This window comes from Rhineura floridana, chromosome 16, assembly GCF_030035675.1.
Source record: "Rhineura floridana isolate rRhiFlo1 chromosome 16, rRhiFlo1.hap2, whole genome shotgun sequence".
NCBI lineage: Eukaryota > Metazoa > Chordata > Lepidosauria > Squamata > Rhineuridae > Rhineura > Rhineura floridana.
In genome coordinates, this window is record NC_084495.1 from 33,741,128 (window position 1) to 33,764,854 (window position 23,727).

General features: G+C 42.7%; 1 protein-coding gene across 2 annotated transcripts in view; it reads left to right on the top strand.

The window, feature by feature from the left end:
- The first annotated feature begins 21,497 nt into the window (after positions 1-21,497).
- The window catches only part of FGF13 (fibroblast growth factor 13), a 183,407-nt gene continuing 181,177 nt past the window's right edge, over positions 21,498-23,727 (top strand). For both annotated transcript variants that reach the window (XM_061598690.1, XM_061598691.1), the window contains exon 1: positions 21,498-21,811. The gene's annotated coding sequence lies outside the window, so the exon portion shown is untranslated. The remainder of the gene's footprint in view (positions 21,812-23,727) is intronic.

Below are 23,727 nucleotides of genomic sequence, written 5' to 3' on the forward strand. Positions count from 1 at the left end.
ATTGTATTCCTTTATTGTCTCGTAGCTGGACCTGCACTATCTTAGAAGCCATGAATGTTCCCTGTTCCCCCACCTCCACCTCCTCTGGTTAAAGAAATGCTATGAAAATGTGGAATGGCCACTTCCAGATAGGGATGGGGGAGAAATTCAATTCAGTTTGCATTTCAAGGCAAATTTACCCAGAGCATATTTTGAGCAGTGGAAGCTGGTGGCTTCATGTCAGTCGGGCAGTGGAATCCGCTCTGGATTTTAGCCTGAATTTTCAAGGAGCTGTCCTTGAGCTGTTTCAAGGAGCTGGGACCTTCTGGATCAGCTCCTTGAAAGTTCAGACTAAAACCTGGAGCGGGTTCCACTGCACCACTGACATGGAGCCACCGTGCTGCCACTGTTTTTAACAGTGTGTGTGTGGCAGCCTGCAAAGGAGAGGAGGGGAAGGGGGCGTTCCATTGTCTTGGAGGGTATAAAAATGTAGACATCAGTGCCATGTGGCAGAGCCCCATCAAACATCATGGGAAACTGACTTCCTGTACGTTTGCTTACTTTTTGCTGCAAGCCTGTGTCCTCAATTTCTTCAGGACCCCCGGCCCAGTGGACCCCAAAATTCCTTGTCAGTTTAAGAGGTAAGGAGCTCTATTTTTATTAGGATGGCTGGCTGGTAGAGTTGGATTAAGATGTGACATGCTTTTACTGCTGCTGTTATTGCTGGCATATTATATATATGTTTTCAGTTTGTTTTTATATGTTGTCAGCTGCTGTTGGAAGATATATTTTGAACAGGAGCACCGTAGCTCATAGGTAGAGTATCTGCCTTGTGTGCAGAAGGTCCTAAATTCAGTCCCTGGTGTGCCCAAGGAGGGCTAGGAAATTCTCCTGCCTGAAACCCAGGAGAGCTGCTGCCGGTCAGTGTCGACAGCACTGAGCTAGACAGATCATTGGTCTGCATCAGTATAAGGCAGATTCCTATGTTCCTATGATGTCTGAAAACACCGAGTGATGTCCAACAGAAGTCACATCCTGAGTAGATGCACCAAATGGGTCTACTCTGAGTACGACTTAGGTTGGAATCACCGGTTGAAAATGCACTCCTCCACAACCATTTGAAGCAGAGCAGTCAGAAGAGGACTCTTCCCTGTGATTTTGGTGCTTAACAAACCTTGTGAAATCATTGTACAATTCCATCTTGGGAAGTGCCACTATTCACACGTGAGTCAGGGGGAGGGGAATATGTACATAATTCTAGGTAAGACTGGAGGATTTGGCTAATAGCCAATAGCCAAATGGCTAATAGCCACAATGGCTGTGTTCTACCTCCACTGCCAGTATGCCCCTGAATGTCAGTGGCTGGGAATCCCAAGTGGGGAGAGTGCCGTTCTTGCACTCAGGTCCTGCTTATGGGCTTCCCATTGGGGCATCTGGTTGACCACTGTGAGAACAGGAAGCTTGACTAGATGGGCCACTGGCCTGATCCAGCAACTGGGCTCTTCTGATGTTCTTATGCTTTAGTGTGCAGTCTCCTTTAAAAGAAATAATAAAACATCAGTGGATGCCCTCAGAAAAATTAGGGTGAGTATTTATTGAACATTGTCCCATTGTAGTTTTAAAAGAGTTATGAGTATGCTGCACCTCGTCTGGCTTAGAGTGCTTTAAAAAAAATCAAAAGATATACAGAACATTGTTTTTATGTATGGTGTGTAGCAGCAGACTTCATCTTGTTACCCAGATGATTTATTAGTTCCTAAAACAGGAGAATTTAAATTGCTCTGCCTTACTCACATCGTTTGATTTTGGACAACCACTGAGTCTTTTAAATATTCTGTTATAACACAGGCTTGAAGTGTCGTAATGAAAAATAGGTAATAATGAGATGAACGGCGTACTTGTGCTGCAATCTTATTAACTACAACCCCCTTCCCCAAGCCACTTTTTTTTTCATTTCTGAGCAAAAGGAGGAATTTCAGAATAGTTGTAAGATTGTTTTTAGTCTGGGTAGTTTCTGCCCAGGGGTGGGGCGGGGAGTGATGTGGAAGCATGCAATGTTCTTGCCTTTTAAACTTTTCAGGAAGATTGGATGGTCAACATAAACTGTGCCCTGTGTGTGCATGTCTTCATTCCTTACCCTCAAACCTCTGTCTAATCTGCAAAGGGTAGATTTCATAAGTGTGAGGGGAGGGCATAGCTTAGTGGTAAAGCTCATGTTTTGCATGCAAGAACTCCCAGGTCCAAACCTCCTCGTCTCTAAGTAGAGAGGAGGGAGAAATTTGGTTCAGTTTGCATCAAAGACACACTTTCCAACTCAATATGCCAACTGAAACACAGCCATCCTTCAAAATTCGCACGTATCCAAATTTTGCAATGCAGTTTGTCAACCAAGTAATGTTTACAACACTACAAATATTAGAAGGAAATGTGTATAAAAATGAATATATTGGTGAATATAATATGAAATGTATTATATTAGGAGAAATTGCTTACAATAAAGTGGACATTAGTCAAAACTGCATGCAAAATTGTATTTATCAGGAGAAATGTTTCACTAAAATGCTCTGCCCTAGCGCATGGGCCACTTCTGCTAAGGAGGTGTGAGCTAATGCATTCCCTCTGCATGGAAGCAAAACCACCCTTACAACACACCTACAATGCCTGGGAGCCTCTCCGTGAAAATTAGTTTGCTGCTCAATCATAAAACATACTGGATATGCCAAGTAATTAATCTGTACAGCAAAGTTGAGTAGAACTTGGGCAAAAGAGCAATTAGTTTCCCTCGGATCCAATCCATTATCACAATTGCTGAAGGATGTGCTGATCCTCTAGTTTGGGCAGGCAGGCAGGCAGGCACAAATCCCCTCTTTGATCTGTGCGATGGGGGTGTTGATTTGGTCCGAATGCCCTGACAGGTAATTAACTGGATCAAAGATGAAACAGCACTAATCCCAGTGTCTGCAAAGGAAAGGGAGGGCAGGACATCTGAAGATGCAGGATTTGTAATAAGATACAAGATTTGTAATAGGGATCTGCAAGTATTAAAGCATGGGCGCTGGGAACATGACTAAGCTTCAGATCTTCAAAAAGATAGGACTTATCCAAGCAGGACATAGCTTGAAGGAGGACCTGGGCAAGGACCCTCCATCTCACATACCAGCTTCTTCCATCTCCTCAACCACCTTCAGAAGGTTCAGTCCCAAGGCAATGTCCACCGCATACTGGAGGAGCCAACAGCTACGTAAGAAGGCAGTGACCCCTTAAAGCAGCCATCCCCATCCTATGGCACACCAGATGTTGTTGGACTCCAGCTGCCATCAACCCCAGCCAAGATGACCAATGGTCAGGGATCATGGGAGCTGTAGTCCAATCACACCTGGAGGGCACCAGATTAGAGAAGGGAACAGACAGTTCCTTGCTGAAGCAACATCTCCCTTCCAGCCAGTGATCTGTTCAGGATTTTGGCCTCACTTCACATTAATGTGACCCTGTCACAGCTGTTGTGCTCATAGGTACCACAACTATAGCCCCCATTGGAGTTTGGAGTTCAGCTAGGACAGGACACAAGAATATCCTTTGCAACTCTGGTGCAACTTTCAGAAGAGGTTAGGCTCTGAAGATGATGTGGGATACCATTGGCCATGCTGACTGCTGGGGCTGCTGGCCGTTGGAGTGCAACAACATCTGGAGGAGCACAGGTCTCCCCTTCACCACCAGCCCAGTTTTAAAGTGGCATGTAAAAATATTGGAATGAATAATAAAATGGGGCAATTCTTTGCCTTGCATCAAGAGTGAGGCAGTTTCTGGGGTGGGCTTTCTCCCATCTGCACAGGAGTTTTACCTGCAGTCCTGAAAGAACAGCTCACAATTATGTATGTCGAGAACAGAAGTGTGATGCTGAAAACTCATCAGGAGAAGCACCAGTTCCTGAGGCTGCCACATAACTGCTTGAACAAATCACAGCCTGGCACAGGCCGTTGCGTCCTCTGTGTTGTTCCATTGAATGATGCTGTGGACCCCAAGATGCACTCCATGAGGAGCTGCCTTTTTGCATCTTAAATGAAGTTCTAGCATTCTAGTGCAAGATTGTTTTTCTGAGCTGGCAGGCAAAGGCCTCTGCAGAAGTCAGCCAGCCATCGGAATACAGCTTGATAAAATATCAGCCTTTTATTTCCCCCACAACTAGCAGCATTTTGAGGGGAGGAAAAGAATAGGCAGGCAGAGAGAGAGAGAGAGGCAAAAGGAGGAAGGTCCATAGCTCTTTGACAGAGCATTTGCTTGCAGTAGGTCCCACATTCAATCCCTGGCATCTCCTGGTAGTTTCCCTGCCTGAAACCCTGCAGACCCACTGCCAGTCAGTGTTGACAATACTGAGCTAGATGAACCAATAGCCTGACTCAGTATAAGGCACCACCCCATATTCCTAAAATATTAGGGGAAAAGGAATGGCAGGGCCAGTCTTACCATGACATTTGGGTGGTAGGTTCTTGAATGGGTGGATTCTTGAAAATCCTACGTGGGGTGTCCAAGGACCTCAGTGACCTCTGTGGTCCACCCAGGTTCTGGGTTGCTGTTCTCTCCCCTGGTGTCTCTGTCTCCCTGCCACTCTCTTGACAGGGCCTTGGATAAGGGTGGGGAGTAGGTTTACTTTCACGGGCACCACAGGAGGATCTGGAGCTTGTGGGTGCCATCTTGGTGACTCCTGCCCTGGTACAATATCTTCAATATCTGATGGGCTGTCATGCAGAAGATGGAGAAGATTTGTTTTCTGTTGCTCCAGAGGGAAGAGCTAGAGTTAATAGCAATGAAGCAGATTTTGGCTAAATGTTAGGAGAAACTTCCTAGCAGTAAGAGCTGGTCACCTGTGGAACAGACTGCATCAGGAGATGGTTGTCTCTCATTTGCTGGATGCATTTAAGCAGAGGAGACTGAAGAGCTACCTGGCAGGGATGCCCTTGTTGCATCCAGCGTGGCAGATCCTGCACTGAGCATAGGAAGTTGGAGTAAATGACCTCCGAGTTTCCTTCCAACTGTGAAAGACTGTGGGATATGTTCAAAAGGTTGTATGAAGTATCAAAGGTTTTGAGAAACCATCTTTGCACCCTTCCACTGGGTGCAGCTTGACTGGCATGCACCTCATGGACATTTTGATCACAGGAGTTTTCTCTGCCCTTCTAAGCAGAGATGTCAGCACCAAGAGCCTCACTGGAAACATAATGAAGTGGAGAGCTGCTACTCACTTTAATGTCTTTCTTTGCATGAATCCCTAATTTGCATAACATTCCCATTATGTTGGCAGACATAACCCAAACGCCAAAGAGGCTGTTTGCACTCAGATCCAGAACCTTATTTTCCGCAGTGGCCAGCAGGGATCTGGCCTTTAAAATAGCTGCCTGTACAGTGTACAGCATGTCATAGATCCTCATCCCTGCAATTGTCACGACTCCATCAGTTAACGGTTATCTGGGGCCTTTTGAGTGTTCAAAGTGTTCCAGCTACATTATCTTAGTAATGCAACAATCTTGAGGACAGGTTAGTATTATCAACCTCTTTTTCTCTCTCTTCAGACTCCAGCAGATGTTGTGCTTTGGGATGATGGATAGAAAGAAACCGTTTGTTAACTGGGATATTTTATCTGCAGGGAATAAGACCTGCCATATTGTTTGTTTTCCCCTTCTCCACTCCCAGGGCTGGCCATACCATTAGGCAGCGCAAGGCACCCATCTCAGGCAGTAGAAACTGGAGGCAGCCCCCCTGCCAGCCATTCCACCTGAGCCCACCCCCTTCTGGCCATTTCCCTCTGCTGGAGGAGGACACAGCTGATGTGATCTGCCCCACTATCCTGCTACCTTCAGATGCAATGGAGAATGCTGTCCCATTGCCCTGCTGAAGTAAGAATCAAGCAGCCAATCAGCTTCTATATGTAGAATGGAGGCAGGGGGGATACCAACCATCCTTTGCCTTTGTGAAGCGTGCCCTTAAAAGATGACAGCTTTCGTTTCACACTGTTTATGGTAGTGGCTGGGATTAGATTGAATATGGTAAGTAGTTTGTGAAGGGAGGGGGAATGAGTGAGATGGAACATTGGTGGATGCTGTGTGTGATTGGTTGAGAGAATGGGAGAATGGTTGATACCTGAGAAAATTTGAATTAGACAGGGCTGAGTTTATGAGATAGATAGGAACTGGGTCTTGGGTAGGGATGGAAAGATCTGTCCATTTCAGTTCTCTCCATCTCTCATTTTTTTCCAATCTTAAATTCAGTTTTCCGCATTTCTGCAGCTGCGTGTGATTTTTTTAAAAAAGTATCATGAAAGTTCTCCAGCATTTTAATGCGATTTTCTCCTAATAAACACATTTTGTATACACTTTTGACCAACGTACACATTTTTGCAAGCCATTTCTCATTATCTGATGCATTTTTGTATGCTATCTTCACTCATATATTTATTTTTCAGCACACTTTCCCCCTAACACATGCATTTTTGTAAGCGTCATTTGGTTGGCAAAATGCACTGCAAAATTTGAGTAAGTGTGAATTTCGAAGGATGGCTGTGCAATATTGCTTCAGAAAGTGTCAGTTGGATAGATTTGTCTTTAAATGTGAACTGAATTGAAGATCTTGTCTGTCTGTATTCTTGGGTAGTGAGGGTTTGAAGGGAAGCTTGGTAGGGGGAGGAGAGGCAGGGTGGAGAACTACCTCACAAAATTTGTGTAAGTGTGTATCCCAAAGGATGGCTGTGTTTCAGGTCTCATCTTGTTCCAAAAACCCTTTTGCTTACCATTGTATTTTCAGTATAAATAAAGAAAATTTGGGGGTTGGGACAGCTTTGTCACTGCAAAGGACCATTGGATTAATCTACCAAAAAAAAAAAAAGTAGCAGAATCATATGTATCCATAACTTATAACTGAAATAGAATCTGCTGCGCCCTGCTTCTTACTAATAAACCTGTTTTAGAACAGATAATATATGTTTGGCTGAGTGATGTGAGACCTCTAGTTCAACTCAGCCATTTGGCATTCCATTTGTAAGTCTCTGCCATGTTGTCTGTAACACTGTTAAAGCTGAGATCTGAACAACACACCTTCAGGGCACCATTCTATGTTTTGAAGCTCAACACCAGCTTATTGTCAGTATAAAATGCAGTGTGGCATCTGCCTTGGAGACTGAGGTGTTGGCATCAAAGTTGGGGCATAAATTTAGGTCAACATTCTGCACTTCAGGAGATGTTTTCAAGCAGGAGTAAGCAAGACCTTTTAAACACTGTGACTTACTAGTATATGAAATAGGGTTGCCAGGCTCACAGCCTGAGAATGATTCTGTATCTTTAAGAGAAGAGAAAATTCAGCCAAGTGCAGGTTTTCTTGCACCACTGTAGTGGGAAAAACCACAAGGTGGAATTCTCCCTTCCCCCTGCACAACTTTTAAAGTTACAGAAAACCTCTCGCCAGGCCTGGCTTAGCATGTCTGCCCTGGAGACTTAAAAGAGATGGCCAGTCAGTTCTGCAGATCGGTGCCACATTTCTGGAGGGATGTAGACAAATTGGAACAGGGTCAGAGGTGGGCAGCAATGATGTTCATGGATAAGGAAAGGTCCTATGAAGAAAGATGGTCAGTGGTACAGTCATGTGATATGGAGAAAGAGTGCTTGGGGGGTGTAACAAGAGGCAGTGTGGGGGACAAGATATTAATTTTAATATCTTAATAGATAGGAAATTTACCAAGGTTAGATGGGGTTGCACTCCCCCTGAAGACCCAGGTACGCAGTTTGGGTGTATTTCTGGATTCTGCATTGAACCTGGAGGCCCAGGTATCGGCGGTTTCCAGAAGTGCTTTTGCCCAGTTAAGACTGGTTCGCCAACTTCGCCCGTTTCTGGAGATATCCGAATTGACGAAGGTAACACATGCCTTAGTTACATCCCGACTAGACGACTGCAACACGCTCTACATAGGGCTGCCTCTGAAAACAGCTCGGAAGCTTAAATTGGTTCAAAGAGCGGCAGCTAGAATGTTAACAGGAGCGGGCCTACGGGCCCACACAACCCCTAAATTACAACAACTACACTGGTTGCCGATCTGCTTCCAGGCCCAATTCAAAATATTGGTCTTAACCTTCAAAGCCTTACACTGCTTGGGCCCTCTCTATCTATCTGATCGTATTTCCTTCTATGAACCTTCTCGGCCCTTGAGGTCCTCTAGTGATCCTCTTCTTGTAATTCCTTCAACCTTTAAAGTTCAGCTGATGGGAACCAGAACAAGGGCTTTTTCTGTGATTGCTCCCATACTCTGGAATTCTTTACCAGTTGAGGTACAGCTGTCTTCCTCTCTTTTAGCATTTCGACGCCAGGTTAAGATGTTTTTATTTCGTCAAGCGTCTAGTTTAAGTGATGTATAAAATGTTTTTTAACTTTGATAGGTTTCTGTGCTGATTACGTTTAATACTGTTTTTATTATGTTAATTTTAACTTTTGTATGTGATTGTTTTGTTTGCCGCTTTGAGTTCTTTGAAAATAGAGCGGGATATAAATTTTTCAAATTAAATAAATAAATAAATAAATTTACTAAGCCGTGAACAACTTAGGCCCAGGGTACCTTAAGGACTGCCTTCCATCCTAGCTCAATCACTGAGTTCACCTGTAGGAGCATTGTTGTTCCTGGTTGTTCCTCGTTTCTTGCATTAGTGAGGCTCATCTGACATCAACACGAAACTGAACCTTTAGTGTTCTCAGGAAGGCCCTGTGGAATGCTCTGCCAAGAGAGCATTAAACCTTTAAACATTTGCTGAGAAGTTTTCTGTGCTGCTAGGCTTATGCAGACCCTTAAGAAAACATCTTCTGTCATAGTTAGCTGATGATCTGTGATTTTAATTTTGTGTCTCTCTGTGTGCTTTTATTATCTATAACAACAACAACAATAATAAAACCTGCCCCTTAGTGGAGACTAGTGGCTTCAGTGTCAGTGAATCCACTCAGGGTTTTAGTGCAAACTTTGAAGGACCTCTCCAAGGTAATTGAAGGACCTCTCCAAGGTACTTTCAAGGAGCTCTCCAAGGTGTTATTCAGCTTTCACCACCTTGGACAGCTCCTTGAAAGTTCAGACTAAAATCTGGAGTGGATTCACTGTCCCACTGTCCTTCACTGTCACCCTTTTCCCCAAAGGTAGCAATTTCTTGTACACTGCTTGGATTTTTTTTAAAAAAAAATGTGGTAGACAAGTATTTTTAAATAAATAAATAAATTGCATTCTTCCAATCCCTGAAAGGCTGTGGCAGTGAAAAGGAGAAAGACTGGTTCTCTAGATCTAAAGGTCTTAAGATTTCAGCTGGATTTCAGGGGAGACTTGGAACAGTTCTACAGCAGTTAGAAGATTAGAACCAATTGCTTAGTGGGGTGGAAAGCTCTTTCTTGCTGGAGGTCTTCCAGCAGAGCCTGCATAGATGCCTGTTGGGTTTCCCCAACTGATAGCTCCAGATTCTCTGCATTGGAGGCAAAGGGTTGGACAAAGAGTTTCAGTAGATGGCCTTCAAGGAACCCTCCTCCAACTCTATAATCCCATATTTTCATGGGTGAAGCTGAAAACCAAGTGCTGCAGCTTGCTTTACTTATTCTCCCAGAAAATGGCAATTTGCAGGCATTTGCTCCATTTGAAGGCAACAAAATCATCTGAAAGGAGACCACTGGCCCTCCAACATTTCACAGGAGAAAACAGGGATGTGCTTGTCGTACTGCTGGCCTCTTACCCTGGAGCAGCGCCAGAGTCTTCCTCTCACTTACAAACTGCGGAAGGCTCTATTCCATTGGCCGTATTCATTTACCATGCAATGTCTTACGCTGCCCTGTTTTTTAAAGCCAAGAAGGTGTTTATTCTTTTGGGTGAAGTGATGTACTCTGGATCACTTATCAAAATGAACTTTGCCACATGCAAAATGACAGGAGTTGGTAGCTAGGAAGCGCATGCCAAGTCAGCCTCCATCTAGCTCAGCATTGCCTACACTGACTGGCAACAGCTCTCCATTCTCAAACCTATCTGAATATACCAGGGGTTGAACCTAGGATCTGCTGCATGCAAAGGAGATGTTTTTCCATTGAGCCCTTTCCTCATCCCTATATATGCTGATAATGAACTAAGGCTGCACTCACACCATACATTTAAAGCACATTATTCCCCCCCCCAAAAGAATCCTGGGTACTGTAGTTTGTGAAGAGTGCTGAGAACTGTAGCTCTGTTAGAGGGTAAACCACAGTTCCGTTCCAGCATCATTTGGTGCAAGGCACGTGCTTTAGATGCATCCTGTGTGTGCAACCTTATTCTCCAAAACAATAAGGCACTCATTCTCCTCGGGTATCTGTTGATGAGGGGGGTGGTTGTGAATGGGGAGATGGGAGGAGTAATGGAATAGGGTATCCTAGAAAAGGACATGGCTGGGATACTGAACAGGAGCATCCCACCACTGCAACATTTTGTTGCCTGCCCTGCTGGTATATATTAATAGCAAGCTCCTTCTTGGAGTGTGTATCCTTATGTAACCAAAAAAGGCACCAGGCCTCTTTGTTGTGATCTGCTGCAACTGACTGCCACAGCTAGCCCCCCCCCCGCTCTGGAATGTGTCTCCTGGCAAACAAAGAAGACTCCTGACATGCAAGGAACCGGGACTGGAGTTTTGACATTGCCACTTTCAGAGCAGGGAGCAAATGCCAGCCGCTATTCATGTCAGCATCCAAAACTTTGCTGTTTTAATTGGCTCTTGAAGAGGTCTCATGATGCAGGGCTTCCGCATGGCCCCACTGAGCTGCCACTGAGGCACAATGTTTCTAGAGGTAGCCAGTCAGCTGTCCTTGTGCCACCACCATCCAGCGCAAAACAAATCTTAATGCTGGGGTAGGGGAGCTTTTTGAACCTGAGGGCCACATTCCCTTCTGGGCAACCTTCTGGGGTCCACATGCCGGTGGTGGGCGGGGCCAGAGGCAAAAGTGTGCAGAAATCAAATGCAAAACATTTCCTTTGAATATTAGTCTAGTGTCTTCACACACTCTCAGCCCCCCCCGCCTCTATCCTCCATCCAGGCAAAGGAAGAGGCAGGGTGAGAGTTCATGACACATCACAGCCAAGCAAAAGCACTCCAGGAAGGTGTCAATCAAGGTTGGGGAAGGGTGGGACAGGGAAGGGACTGTGGCCAGGCAGAGAGGTGAGGAGGGCTACATTCGGCCCCTGGGCCTGCTCTTCTCCACCCCTGCCTTAAGAGCTTTCATAGATTGTAAGCTTGCAGATAGGTCTGGTGTCTTAGACCACAACAGCTGTACAGTACCTTTCTGTAGAAATAATCTTACAGTATTAACACTTGGCATTTATCTAGGGAACCTGTGGTCCTCCAGATGTTGATGGACTCCAACTCCCATCCATCCCAGCCAACATGCCCAATGATCACGGATGATGAGAGTCCAATGTTAGAGTTGGATGACTGAGTCTGAGGAACATCCATTTCAGGAGGGCCCATAGCTGCGTGGGAGAGCACCTGCCTTGCATGCAGAAGGTCCCAGGTTCAATCCTGGGATTCCCCAGTTAAAAAAGGACCAGGGTGCAGGAAATAAGAAAGAGCCCTCCTTGACAGCCACTGCCAGTCAGAGTAAGCAATACTATACCAGATGGACAAACATCTCCCTGTATTACTAAGGCATCTCCCTGTATTACTAAGCCTAAAGGATTAAAGATCTCAAGGCATGACCTACAGATGGGAAGTCTCAGGCTCAGAGATCAAATGAGGTCCTCCAGACCTTTCTATCCAGCCCTTGGGAGTCTCCCCACGCCACATCCTCTCCCCAGATCATACCCCTCACAAGCCATACTCCATATCCTCCTTGTCTGGATTGAGCTCTGATAATGCTTTGTGCTTGCCCAGTTGGGCAAAGGGAGAGGTGGTGTGTGTGCATCAACTAGCCTACTGTGCAAAGATAAAATTTGCATTAATTGCTCCACCCATGTTTGCCTCTGGTCCAACCTACCACTGGCATTTGGCTCTCAGAAGGCTGCCAGAAGGGAATGCAGCCCTCAGTCTGAAAAAGGTCCCCTACCCCTCATATAAGGGTGTATGATACAATCACCTGCTATTAAATTAATCAGTCCCGAGTCTGCTGGCCAATAAATCTAGGACCCTTTCCTATTCAATAACTTTTTTTTAAAAAAAATCCGTTAATCTATCCAATTAATTGATTCAAGATTTTTGCGACTGTTGATGGAAGGCTTCCAAGCAGGAATTGGAGAAAAATCTAACGTGCATATCCTTAAGAAGCACACCTGCCTCTTCTTACTGATGATGGCAATGCACTGATGGCACAGTTTCTGCACACCTAATCAATTTTTATCCCTGTCAGACAAATGTATGCAAACATCAGAAGAAAAGAAAATGAAGAAGCAAGGGAATCGCTTGCACAGAAAGATGCCCAGTGGGGAAGTCATCTTATCGCCTGTGCCGGGGAAACCAATTAGGAACATGCAAAGTGACATTTGCTAGCTTTCCCTGTGCAGAAAAACAAGCCTTTGGCAGCCAGCAACAGCAGGGGACTCACTGGCTTACAAGAAAGTCAAGGGCACCATTCTCAAAACACAGTGCAAGCCGCATTGTTGCAGGGAGAAGCTGGCATCTCAGCTGCGCTGCGTGAACCTCCTAACATCACAGAAAGCCTAACATTTGTGCGTCATATTTTCTTGGAACAGAGGGAATACAGCGAAAAGGGAGCGAGGCACTGGCAGGGATGGGGGAGAAATTCAATTCAGTTCAATTGTGAAGGCGAACCTACCTAAGGCACACTTTCCAAAACAATACACAGACCGAAAACACAGCTACCTGTCCAAATTTGCACTTCACCAAGTTTTGCAGTGCATTTCTTGAGCCAAGTAAGCTCTACAAAAATGCATATATTAAGGTCAAGTGTGCATAAACATGGGTATATTAGTGAAAATAACATACCAAAATGTATTCTATTAAATGAAATTGCTTTGCAAAATGTATACATCAGAAGAGATTAAAATGCTGATAATTTTTCATGGGGACTTTTTTTTTAATTGCAAACTGATGAGGAAATGTGAGGAACTGAACTTACCAACAGAAGAGAAATCAAAATGGATAGATTCATCCATCCATATTCAGTATGTGGTTTCCATCTCTCCCCCCCCCCAGTTTTACCCTCACAAGCATTCAATGAAGTAGATTGAAAAATGGAAATGGACTGCCTTCAAGTTAATTCTGACTTATGGTGACTCTATGAATAGGGTTTTCATGGTAAGGGGTATTCAGGGTGTATGTGTTACCATTGCCTTTCTCTGGGGCTGAGAGGCAGTGACTAGCCCAAGGTCACCCAGTTAGCTTCATGGCTGTGTGGGGATTCGAATCCTGGTCTCCCAGGTCATAGTCCAACACTCTAACCACTATGCCACACTGGCTCTCAATGAAGTAGATTAGGATGAGAGAAAGTGCCAGTGGAACCAACTGCCTATATTATAGAATCCTAGGTTATAGGAAGGTGTCATGCACTCAGTCAGGCTATTGGTTCATCTAGCTTAGCATTGTCTATGCCAGACACAAGTGGTCATGCTGGCTGGGGCTGATGGGAGTTGTCGTTCAAAAAAGTAACTATTCCAAGCTCTGGTCAGGCTGAAAGACGGTGACTGGCCCAAATTCACCCAGTGAGCTTCATGGCTGAAGTCTGATCTCTCTGATCAATTTCAAGTCTGAAGTTTGCACTCTGGTCTCTCAGGTCCTAGTATGACACTCTGACCATTGCATCACACTGGCTCTCTGTTTAAATGACAGTTATGGTTTCTAAATTTGCGCATATGCAAATATTAGGCAAATATGTGTTCCCTTTTTTGGAGTGTATGATGTGTGCCTGATGCATTTCCTCTTTTGTGGTGATGTATAAATGGCAATTCTATTCCTCTTTCCCAGTCTTTGCTGTCATAACAGGTGGCTGGCTTGCTCCCAGACAGACCCACAACAACCTCCCCTCCCCTGCTATGATGCTTTGCTGGATCTTTTTTGTACACCCTCCCCCTTTGCCACCACCTGTTGGCAGGTTTGCCTCTTCACGTCACACATCTGATTGAGTTACGATAAGCGCCAGCCAAGGAAACTCCATTGCACAGTAAAGATTGCTGCTGAGTCAGGACTCCAGATAGCTCTCCAGCTCAGATAGAAGCAAGCTGACAGTATGGAAACTGACTGAAGGACAGATAGGAGGGAGGGTTCATGTAAAGCAGGCAAGAGCCTGTCTGGACTACCCCCACCAAAAAAAAGAGAGAGAGAGTCTTTTTCTCCAAGGATCTGCCAATTTCAGTTCTTTCCATTTCTCATTTCCCAGTCTTATTCAGCCCTCCTTATTTCGTCAGCAATTTGCTATGTATTAATCTATTTATTTAAAAAATCCTCATGAAATTCTTCAGCATTTTACTGCAAATTTCTAATAAGCACATTTTTGTATGCAGCTTTGACTATTATTATTATTATTATTATTATTATTTATTGCTGCTGATGGCCAATACAGTATCAACATACAATTAAAACCATTCTTTATACAAATTAAAATGTACACATTATTTGCAAGCATTTTTTCCCAGTGTAATGCATTTTAATATGTTATTTCTATTAATATATTCATTTTCATGCACACTTTCCCCTGACATATGCATTTCTGTAAGTATTGGCTGGTGAAGAACTACACTGCAAAATCTGGATAGATGCACATTTTGAAGATGGCTATGTTATGGTTCTCACATTTTTTTGGAAAATGCGGATTTGATAGATTCAGCTTCAATCTGAATCTAATTTCTCCCCCATCTGTACATGGGGGTAAGTAGCTCTTTCTTGTGGGGATGGTTGAAGAATTCAATTTTTGTAAATTGCAATGTGAACTGACCTGACCCTCATCTTCCAGATTAATGTGTGGATTGGAATGTATTTACTCTTTGAACTTCCCACTTCTCTAAATTTTGAAATGCGGTTCTCAGCTAAGGATGAGTGAGAAATTTGATCCAGTTTGCATTTCATGCTAAATCTATCAAATTTGCACTTTCTGAAACAATATGAGAACCGAAACACAGCTGTCCTTTGAAATTCACACTTATTTAAATTTTTGCCAACTAAACAATGCTTACAAAAATGCATGTTGGGGAAAGTGTGCATAACAATGAAAATAGGAGTGATAATAACTTTAAAAAATGCAGAGATTTCTTGCAATAGTGTGTACACTAGTCAAAAACTGCCTACAAAAATGTGTTTATTAAGGGACATTTGCAGTAAAATGCCAAAGAATTTTCATGAGAATTTTTTTTAAAAAAAAAAAATTGCAGATTGCTGCAGAAATGTGGAGAACTGAATTTAAGACTGGAAAAAAGAGAAACTGAGGGAGCCTATTAGTTCAGAAAAGAATATCAAAATGCATGTAGAAATGCATAGGATGAGATAAGATATGTTCAGAAATGTGCTCTGTGAGAAAATACATTTAAAATATGTATTTAAATGTGACATTTTATGCTTTAAAATTGGGATAGGAAACTATTTTCAGCCTGAGGGCTGCATTTCCTTCTGAGCAACCTCCAGGGGCCAAATACCAGTAGTGAGGGAAGTCAGAGCCAAAAGTGGGCAGAGCAACAACTGTAAATTTTAATTTTGTACTGTAAGCTAGTTTGTACACATACTAGCCTACTGTACAAAGGTATCAACTATCTCGTACCTTACAGCTGGCAGGTGAGGTCTTGTTGATGCTGCTGCCACTGGTGGCTGTCTGCTTGGTGTTGACCTGTGACAGGGTCTTTCAGTGGTGGCTCCCTGCTTGTGGAATGGCCTCCCCAGTGAGGTGCGTCTGTCTCCTTCATTACTGACTTTCAGAAGGAATTTAAAAAACATTTTTATTTACCCAAGCATTTGATGGCGGACGAGGAATGTTCCTAGGAACCCAGAGGTCAGTGGACGAAAGGATGTTTTCATTTGTAACTATTTTAGAATGTTTTTATCTGTAACTGTTTTTCAATTTTTTTTAATGTGTTGATGTGTTTCCCACCCTGGGCTCCTTCGGAAGGAAGGGTGGGACATATATTCATTAATAAATAAAATTCACATTTATTGCTCTGCTCACTTTTGCCTCTGGCCCTACCCAACCACTGACATGCGACCCTGGAAGGCTGCCTAGAATGAAATATGGCCTTTCGCCTCAAAAAAATTCCCCTTCCCCTGCAGCGAAGCAGGAGGGGAGAAGATGTATAATATTTTTGCCGAGTTGTTTTGTTTTTTTAAGAGCAGACTAGTTCAAAAGCCTGAAGGTGATCAGAAGGTTCTGTTTATCAGGCTGTTATCTGTCCTAGTTCAATGCTCTTGCATGCAATGGTAGCAGTGAACAAGCATGCTTATCAGAAGTTATCAGCCCTGAGATGTTGCATAGCATTCTGTGTCTTCCAACATTCAGACTAATCTCTGTGATGGCCAGGGGGGGGGGGAGGGGGAGGTAACAAGCAAAGCAGTCCAGAGTCTGCAAGGACAGTGATGACGTCCTTATCATGTTCACTCCCACTGCAACACTGTGGGCCAGACCTCCCCAATCTGATGCCCTCTCGATGGTTTGAACTACAATTTCCATCAGCCCTGATCAGACCAGAGCAGCAGTGGCTGTGGGTAACTCATACTTCTCTCTTTGTCCAGGCACCTTGCTATGTGTACTTACAAGCGGCAAGGGATGGACAAATCTTTGTATTACAGTGCTTCCATTCCTTTCTCTCCGATAGGTACCAACAGGTAGCGTTGGGCGAGGAGGTATCAGACCCTTGGCCTCTCAATTGTGGTGTGCCACAGGGCTCTATCCTCTCTCCCATGCTATTTAACATCTATATGAAGCCGCTGGGGGCAATCATCAGGAGATTTGGGCTGCAGTGTCATCAATATGCGGATGACACTCAGCTCTATCTCTCGTTTAAATCTTCACCAGAGTTGGCTGTGGAGACCTTGTCTGGAATCCGTGAGTGGATGGATGGGAAGGAACAAGCTGAAGTTGAACCCTGATAAGACCGAGGTACTACTTGTGGGGGACAAGAGAAGGTTGGGCGACATTGACCTGAAGTTCAACGGGGTGAGTCTACCCCTAAAGGACCAGGTCCGCAGCCTTGGGGTTGTGCTTGATTCTAGGCTGTCCATGGAGGCTCAGATTTCGGCAGTGAGCCGGGCAGCCTGGTACCAACTACACCTCATACGAAGGCTGCAACCCTACCTTCCTGTTCACCAGCTCCCACTAGTGGTACATGCCCTGGTCACCTCTCGTTTGGACTACTGTAATGCGCTCTACGTGGGGATACCCTTGAAAACTGCAGCCATGTGACAATGGAAAAACTTTCAAGAGATGACCCAGTGTATTTTGAAAAAAAGAACAGAGATATGATTTTACAGCAGTATTTCAGCAACCTATTCAGAATGGATGGCAAGAAAATATTTGGGATAGAGGTAATTCCCATCAGACTCTTACTATATGACTATGGCTTTGACAGCAAGATTATTATGGAATACTGATAATGGAAGATTGGATACTGAAATTACTGGACTTAACAAGACTACTGAAGATGGAAGATGGAAAATGGAACTAATAGGGATAATAGAACAATGGCTACTGAAATTACTGAACCTAACAGATTCTGATGTGATGGATTAATTGAAATGTTTATTTTGACTATGGTTATGACAATAAGATTATCATAATTAGTAATGAGATGGATTAATCGATATGCTTATCTGGAAAAAAAAATTGATAGATATATTTCTTAAAGAATTGAAACCTCTCTTTGACTTTTTGTGGAAAGAATAAAGTAATGTTTATGAGATTTGATGATTAAGTAAGATAACTACTGGAGGAAAGTGATTTTATAATATGACTTAAGAGACAGGATTGTTATATATTATAGACTTATAACTGATTTGATCTTTGACAAATGGGAAGTCAATATTTTACTCTTTATTTTTTATTTTTGTTTTTTTTTCTTTTTTTCTTTTTGTTTAACTATTTTTGATTTTGTTTTTTGTCTTTGAATGTTTTATGATTTCGTCTTGTATGTTTTATGAAAATCTGAATAAAAATTATTGAAAAAAAAAAAGAAAACTGTCCAGAAATTACAACTGATACAAAATGCGGCGGCTCGACTACTTACGAATAGTCGCCGCCGAGATCACATCACACCAGTGTTGTTCGACCTGGCTACCAGTTGTTTTCCGAGCCCAATTCATGGTGTTGGTATTGACCTTTAAATCCCTACACGGTTCCGGCCCAGTTTATCTCACGGAGCGCCTTCAACGCCACCAATTATGCCGCCCGACAAGATCGGCCACACAGGGCCTTCTCTCAATCCCGCCAACAAAAACAGCCAGATTGGCGGGTACAAGAGAGAGGGCATTCTCAGTGGCGGCCCCCACTCTTTGGAACTCCCTCCCACAAGATTTCCGGCACGCCTCTTCTTTAAATGTGTTTCGGAAAGCCTTAAAGACCTGGCTGTTTCAGCAGGCCTTCGGGGTATCTGGGGAGGGTTAATTGTTATAACTGAAATACCTCCTGCCCAGTTTTAATATTGTTGCTGCAGATGTGTTGTTTTTATATTGTATTACTGTATTTTATCAATTGTATTTTAACAATTTTGTAAGTCGCCTAGAGTGGCCATTGGCCAGATAGGCGACGAAGAAATTAAATTTATTATTATTATTATTATTATAAATCTTGTCAGTTCTGGTTCTTTCAGTTTCTCATTTTTCCAGGCTTCTCCACATTTCTGTAGCAATTGCTGTTTTGTTTTGTTTTTTAAAAAAAACACTCTCATGAATATTCATCAGCAGTTTAGCGAGGATTTCTCTTAATTAACACATTTTTGTGTGCAGTTTTGAAAAATACATAAATTTTTGCAAGCAACTTTCCGTAACTTAATGAATTTTTCTATGTTTTTTTTTTTTTTTTCAATAATTTTTATTCAGATTTTCATAAAACATACAAGACAAAATCATAAAACATTCAAAGACAAAAAACAAAATCAAAAATAGTTAAACAAAAAGAAAAAAAGAAAAAAAAAACAAAAATAAAAAATAAAGAGTAAAATATTGACTTCCCATTTGTCAAAGATCAAATCAGTTATAAGTCTATAATATATAACAATCCTGTCTCTTAAGTCATATTATAAAATCACTTTCCTCCAGTAGTTATCTTACTTAATCATCAAATCTCATAAACATTACTTTATTCTTTCCACAAAAAGTCAAAGAGAGGTTTCAATTCTTTAAGAAATATATCTATCAATTTTTTTTTCCAGATAAGCATATCGATTAATCCATCTCATTACTAATTATGATAATCTTATTGTCATAACCATAGTCAAAATAAACATTTCAATTAATCCATCACATCAGAATCTGTTAGGTTCAATAATTTCAGTAGCCATTGTTCTATTATCTCTATTAGTTCCATTTTCCATCTTCCATCTTCAGTAGTCTTGTTAAGTCCAGTAATTTCAATATCCAATCTTCCATTATCAGTATTCCATAATAATCTTGCTGTCAAAGCCATAGTCATATAGTAAGAGTCTGATGGGGATTACCTCTATCCCAAATATTTTCTTGCCATCCATTCTGAATAGGTTGCTGAAATACTGCTGTAAAATCATATCTCTGTTCTTTTTTTCAAAATACACTGGGTCATCTCTTAAAAGTTTTTCCATTGTCACATGGCTGCAGTTAATTCCATAGATTTTCTCTATATTGGGCTCCATCACATCATTCCAGTCCAGAAGATTATCCATGCCATTGATAACTTTATCTCTAGAATCTTCATTCATTTCTTCAGAGATAACATTGAGTTCCAAACAATAGATTTTATTTCTAAAGTCCATAGACTCCAAATCTTGTTCCTGTTCCACGTTGGTTCCAATCTCCGGGATCTCCTCTCTCACAGGGACCCCTATTCCAGTCTCCAGGGTCACCTCTCTCACAGGGACCCCTGTTCCAATCTCCGGGGTCTCCTCTCTCACAGGGACCCCTTCCAGGGTCACCTCTCTCACAGGGACCCTTATATCTTTAATCTCCTGCTTCATTTTACTCAATTCAATTTTCATTATCTCAATCTCATCCATTATTTTCTGAAACATAGTTATTTCCAGATTTTCAGCCACTTTCTTAATTGCCATTTTAAAAGAAAAATATAGGAAAACCACTTCTTATTTCAGCAACAATTGGGTTAATACTCCAAACTTGGTGACATCACAGTATAAACAGAGCAGACAGCCTTATCTCTCCAATAGTTAAGTAAACAAAATGCAGTTCCCAGGATCGAAACAATTAATGGCAATCGTCCAGAAACAGATTCGTCAAAATAAAATAGACCAAAAAGAGAGTAGTCTCAAAACAGTATAATATTTTTCAAAATAAAAATCTGGAATAGAAATCCCTCTTCTGTGTATATCTTTAGAATGCAAATCCAGGACAGCTTTTTGCAACAAAAACAGAGATAAGCTATTAATTAGTGCGTAGCAGAGAGAAGTTATGGCTCCCCAGTGAGATGTCAAAAACTGATCAATCTGGCAAATCTCTTTTAAACAGCAACAATTTAAGTCAAGTAAAAGAAAAATATAGAAAGAAGGGTGCTTGCCTGTTAATGCGTTCTCTCTTAGAAGATAAGGTGAACGTTCGCTTTATCAGATAGAGCTTGCTGTTAAAAATCCGTCCCACCTTCGTCGGCTGGACCTCGTCCCATAAATTAATGAGATCTGGTCGTCCCAACAAAAATAGGCTTTGAGGTTAATCTCTTCGTTTCTCCCTACCCGGGAGAAGTTTAATCAGTCAAAAAAAAAAGAAAAAACTGACTGATATATCTGAATAAGCTTCTTTTGAGGCAGGAGCCCGTCTCAAAAGCAGGCACAGGCTAAGTCACCCTTCCCGGAAGTCCTGAATTTTTCTATGTTGTTTTCACTAATATATCCATCTATAGGCACGTTTTACCCTAGTATACGCATTTTTGTACGTGTATCTTGCCCGGAGAACTGCATTGCAAAATTAGGAGTGTAAATTTTGAAGGACAATTGTATTTCCATTCCCATCTTGGTCTGGAAGTGTGAATCAGCTAAGTTTGCCTTTAAATATAATCTGAATAAAATTTCACCTCCATCCCTACAAGTGGTGACCTTGTTAGACGGACTTGTGTGTTAGTTCAAACGTGGCAAACAAGCCTGAATGCATTCAGGGGCCCTTCTCCAAATGGGGCCAAATGTCCTTCCTTGATGGCACCCGTGCTCATTTGTTTCTTTCTAGCCTCTCCTCTCTAACACATTTCTTTGACTCTCAAAAAGAGCCTCGATGCTGTAAGGCGATCTGGACCCGCAGCTGCCTTCTCCTGCACTTACAGGAGGACAACTTGGGAAGTCAAAACAACTTGGGGAATTCTGTTCTGCTAAAAATAGCAGCAGGAGGCACCCTGTGACTTGCCACTTCTTTGGCTGGGCTGAGAGGCCTCTGAAGCAGTCCATGACACTTGTCACTGTGTGGGGCATTGCTCTGTCACCTTGTCCTCCCTGTGATCTCCAGATTGTGCCTCTAGAGTGGTTTTTCCTCCACCAAATCCACGGGAAACTAGGAGGAGGAGAGTTTTAAGGACAGAGATTTGTGGTTTGTTTGTTGTTGTGGATGGGTTTTTTTTTTAAGGAGCAAAAAAGAGAGAGCACACACGTGATAAAAGTGCATAGGATTAATCAAGGATTTTTCTTTAGAGTGTTGGGGACTCGTGGCCAGGAATAGCTTCTAAAGCACACAGTTCACGTCCCTCTCAGGTCAAGGTAGGTGACACAGTGATCGGGGGCAGGCGGGGGGAGGTTGCACGGAAAGCGAACTTGACTTGTTTGGGTGAACCGGATCCAACCTTGAAAAACAAAAAAGGGGGGAGAACAAAAAAGATCTGCTGCCTCCAAGACAGGGCATGGGAAAGCACCACCAGTTTTTGTACCATTTGGGGAGAGTCATTTCAAGCTCCCATATCTTCCTCAGTTCTCTTATTGCTGTAGAAAAACTGCTTTAATGAACACCAGGATAGCCTGGTTTGGTCAGACCAAATCAAGCTTCCCACAGTGGCCTCCAGCAGTGATGGCAAAAACCCCTTTCTTGCTCTTGCCCACTCCAGAAAGTGGCATTCAGGGGTAGGTTGCTTCTAAATATGGAGGCTCCACTTAACTCTCACAGCTCATGGTAGACCTCTCCTCCTCTGTGCACTTGTCTGTATCAGCCTTCGCCAACCTGTGCAGTCTAGGTGTTTTCGACTTTAACTCCCAACAACCTCCAGCAGCACAACTATGCTGGCAGGGGCTGATGGGAATTGTAGTCCAAAAGATCTGGAGGGTGCCAGGTAGGTGAAGGCTGGCCTAAATCCCCTCTTTTAAAGCTATCTAAGCTAGTGGCCACCTCCACATCTTATGGCAAGGAATTCCCAAAACTGTATTTAGTGCCACGTAAAGAAATTCTTGTGTTGGACCTGAATCTCCTGCCCTTCCTTCAGGTTTCAACAGATGACCTCCCCCCCCACATACACACACAGTTCTTGCAAATTTGAAAGCATTGTTTATATATGTGTGTGTGTGTGTATAGTATTTGATGTATTTTAATTGTATTATTTTATTTATTTATTGTTTGATTTATATCCCACCCTTCCTCCCAGCACGAGCCCAGGGCAGCATTATACTGTATTCATTTTAATTTATTTTAATGTTTTGGTGATCTTTATTGTGTACAATTTTATTATGTATGTGTGCGATTTTGTTGTAAGCCTCCCTGAGTGGCCTATTATAGGATGGAAGGGTGGGATAGAAATATTTTAAATAAATAAATAATAAATTTGACAGAAGCTGTCTGAGTGCTGCCCCTCTATGCTCCTGTAAACAAAATTAAAAAGTCCCCCAACCCATTGAACTCTTCTTCTGGAGGAGGCTTTCCAGCCACTTGATCATTTTTGGTTGCTCCTTTTTAGAGATCTGCACTCAGGTGTGCATTGCTAGGTACAGAAAGCTATTCTGCAGAGAAGCTCATGACACAGATTTGCATAAAATTGACAAACGCTCATTTGTACCTATAGATGCCTCTGGAGAAGTTGATGGTGCCAGGTGGGGAGATTTGCCAGTACTTTGCCCAAGTGCCCATTTGGCAAAATAATTTTTAAAAAATATTTTAAAAGGTGGGCAAGTGGGCAGGAGATCCTGGGCTTGGAATGAGAAATCTCTACCCCCCCCCAAAAAACCCCACCCCTGTCTGTGCTCTAATATTTATACTCCTTTGTTCCATGGTTGTGCTATGGGAGACATCCTAGCCTTCCAGATCTCTCCCTGTGTTTGTCAACAACCCCACCCACCCTGGCAGCAAATGGAATGCAGTTCCTAATTCAGATGGTTTCTGTTGAATCATGGGGGGAAAGACTGGCGAAAGGGTTGGAATGCAGAATTTAAGGGTTGGGGAGAGATCCCTTTCTTGGTGCCTTTTTTGGCCTGACTTGTACAATTTCTGCCCTGCCCTTTAAAAATCTAACTTGAATTCCTTCTAGGTTGAATAGAGATAATGCATTTAAAGCACATCCCCCCCCAAGAATCCTGGGAACTGTAGTTTGTTTAGGGTGCTGGGAATGGTAGCTCTGTGAGAGTAAACTACAGCTTATTTTATTGTTTATTTATTTATTACATTTATACACCGCCTTTATTTTCATGATAGAAAC